The sequence below is a fragment of the Nannochloropsis gaditana genome, assembly GCF_000240725.1.
Source record: "Nannochloropsis gaditana CCMP526 unplaced genomic scaffold scaffold182, whole genome shotgun sequence".
In the NCBI taxonomy this organism is placed as follows: Eukaryota; class Eustigmatophyceae; order Eustigmatales; family Monodopsidaceae; genus Microchloropsis; species Microchloropsis gaditana.
In genome coordinates, this window is record NW_005803771.1 from 3,942 (window position 1) to 4,624 (window position 683).

Genomic DNA, 683 nt, shown 5'->3' on the forward strand with positions numbered 1-683 from the left:
GGTCACGTATAGGTATGCGAGCCTTATCGCTGGCCCATGGGTACTAAGGGTGTCCTATTAGTGTCCTGTATCGGTTGCTGGAGGCGCTCATACACAAGTATCTATGATTGGTGTGCCCAAACGTTCTTCCAAGCCGTATTGTTGTAGTCATCTTGAGAGTAGCTTTTTGAAATATCTAAAACCGTATCCCATGCTTTGCTGACGGCCATGATGACAACGATTCTAAAACGTACGACCGCATGGGCCCCGCTTGATCATACAAAGCATATGAAGGACATCCTTTTCGTTTCAATATCTCACCAGTGGCTTCACACGCACTCTTATTTTATATCAGTAAAAGGTTTCCGCGATACGCTCCGCTCGCTTTTCCGAACGATGCTCAAGCCATCCACCCTGTCCATGGTCCTGGGCCTTACACTGCTCGGCTCGCATAGCATGGCAGCACCACTACCCTGTGATCTCAATGTTCCAAGTCCTTTTGCAACTATATCCGAAGCCGTTACCAGTGCCGCTAATGGCCAGATGATCTGTGTCGCCGCAGGCAATTACAGTGACGCATTTTTTGACTTGGCTACTAAAGGGCTGATCCTCCAAGGTGCCTAGGCTGGGGTCGATGCTCGCACGCGGGAAGCTCGCAATTGGGCTCTCGGGGATCCATACCCTGTGAACGAAACCGTTTTTAC